The sequence below is a fragment of the Pavona decussata genome, unplaced genomic scaffold (assembly GCF_977016875.1).
Source record: "Pavona decussata unplaced genomic scaffold, jaPavDecu1.1 SCAFFOLD_2656, whole genome shotgun sequence".
Lineage (NCBI taxonomy): Eukaryota > Metazoa > Cnidaria > Anthozoa > Scleractinia > Agariciidae > Pavona > Pavona decussata.
In genome coordinates, this window is record NW_028146253.1 from 2,501 (window position 1) to 5,000 (window position 2,500).

Consider the following 2,500-nt stretch of genomic DNA (forward strand, 5'->3'; position numbering starts at 1 on the left):
CGACAGTTGATAGGGCAGAAATTTGAATGAAACATCGCCAGCGCAAGGCCGTGCGATTCGATCAGTTACTATGAATCACCAAATGACCGGGCAGAACCCGCATTGGTTTTTAATCTAATAAATACATCCCTTCCAGAAGTCGGGACTTTTCGCATGTATTAGCTCTAGAATTACTACGGTTATCCAAGTAGTAATGGTACAATCAAATAAACGATAACTGATTTAATGAGCCATTCGCAGTTTCACAGTACAAGTGCTTATACTTAGACATGCATGGCTTAATCTTTGAGACAAGCATATGACTACTGGCAGGATCAACCAGGTAACTATCCACCGCAGGGAACAGAAGTTCCTTGCTAAGCGGCCCCCCTCCGCAGAGGGAGAGCAAGCTTTCTTAGATTTTGCCTCCACGGGGGGAACCCATGAGCCAAACGGACCACACGGTCCCTCGGTCAAGGGAAACCCCGTCTTGTTTGCCACGTCTTTCTCACAACTGGACCCGTGCACAGTTCAGGCATACCTGTCAGACTCGCCAAGCGAGCTGAAGGAAGGCAAGAAAAGTGCTTCTGCGAAGGAAAATATCCTCCTGCTCTTTTGTCTCTATCATTAGCCAAAGGCTAGCGTACACAACTTCCATCTACACTCTGCCTGCCACTACAGTGACAATGCTTTCGGGCATCATCTTTTCCCTCCTTCGAAAGGAAAGCTACAAGCCCAACTTTCCTTGCCCGTTAGTCAATTCTGCCCTCTATTTCTCCGCCTTGCCGCCGTGGAACATAAGGGACAGGGTTTACTAGCCAGCTCCTCTCGGAACCTTTGCGACCAACCTGCCCACACTATAACCCCCAAACGCTAATAAGGAGACTGCATGATATGGTAGACAGAAAATAAAAACGCGAAAAAAATGAAATTTTGAAAATCGAACCCACAACCAGCCAAATCGTTTGTAAGTCATGCCAAATGACTGGTGACATCTTAAAAACCCATTGAAGCCACAACATCCCATAATTTCACGCTTTTAAAGATTTGTCACTATACGCACTGTAAGTACCTCACTAATTCTCACCTCAGATTTTACGGGAACATGTTCAAATTTTAACACGCCTCTCAGCACGACCAATTACATTAAAATTCATCGCAAAAGTCAGAATTCTCCAATTTTGAAAAATTCACTATATTCACTGTAAGTACCTCGCTAGACAGTGGAGACCTCAGATTTTACGGGAACATGATCAACTTTCGACACACCTCTCAGCACGAGCAGTTACATAGAAATCCATCAGGAAAGTCGTGCTGTGAAGAGGTCTTTCGACTAAGAAAAATGGTGGTGTGAGGAGGAGTCACCTAAATCAGAGAAAAATACTCTTATAGGAGACTGCTACGAAAGACATTTCTGAGTCCACTGGCCCTAGTCCCCTAATAAGTGTATTTCTGTTTGTTTTAAGAAGGTCCTCCTGACATCACCAATCTTCTGTCTTCAATCCTAACCCCAACGTTAACCCTAACGCTAACCCTAACCCTACCTCCCTCAGGGGCAGTTCTATGGTTATGATCCCACGGTAGGCAGAAAAACTATCCCAATCTAGGTTTTCTTGTATGCTGACTCCATTTTAAATGCTTTTACTTGAGTCTGACAAAGGCAAAGCCAAATACTCACCCCTATATGGACGGGGAAGCAAAGTGCGGATTTTGGTAGGTCGGCATTTTCAATCAGGAATGTTGCCATTCGAAAGAGCGTCCAAAAAAACTTGGTTGGGACACATTTATTTTAGAAATTAGCGACCTAACCAGAAGTGCACTTTTTGGTGGGCCTACCCTACCCCCCTCAGGAGCAGTTCTATGGTTATAATACCACGGAAGGCACAAAACCTATCCCAAACTAGGTTTTCTTGTATGCTGATTCCATTTTCAATGTGTTTCCTTGACTCTGACGAAAGCAAAGCCAAATACTCACCCCTATATGGACGGGGAAGCAAAGTGCGGATTTTGGTAGGTCGGCATTTTCAATCAGGAATGTTGCCATTCGAAAGAGCGTCCAAAAAAACTTGGTTGGGACACATTTATTTTAGAAATTAGCGACCTAACCAGAAGTGCACTTTTTGGTGGGCCTACCCTACCCCCCTCAGGAGCAGTTCTATGGTTATAATACCACGGAAGGCACAAAACCTATCCCAAACTAGGTTTTCTTGTATGCTGATTCCATTTTCAATGTGTTTCCTTGACTCTGACGGAAGCAAAGTCAAATACTCACCTCTATATGGACGGGGAAGCAAAGTGCGGATTTTGGTAGGTCGCCATTTTCAATCGGGAATGTTGCCATTCGAAAGAGCGTCTAAAAGAACTTGGCTGGAACACATTTTTGCTATAAATTGTTGACCTAAGTATATAAGCAAGTATATAAGCAAATACTCGTTACATAGCATAAATAGCCTCTAAACACCCGAAAAACCTCTCCAAATATCATTTAAACCTTTTTCCTAACCCTAACACTTACCCTAAC

At 43.7% G+C, this 2,500-nt stretch overlaps 1 non-coding gene across 1 annotated transcript in view; it reads right to left on the reverse strand.

Annotated features, from left to right (window-relative positions):
- The window catches only part of LOC146447181 (small subunit ribosomal RNA), a 1,800-nt gene extending 1,475 nt beyond the window's left edge, over window positions 1–325 (reverse strand). The window contains exon 1 of the ribosomal RNA XR_014862078.1: window positions 1–325. This exon is cut by the window's left edge and continues 1,475 nt beyond it. This is a non-coding gene — a ribosomal RNA (small subunit ribosomal RNA).
- Between the last annotated feature and the right edge of the window lie 2,175 nt (window positions 326–2,500).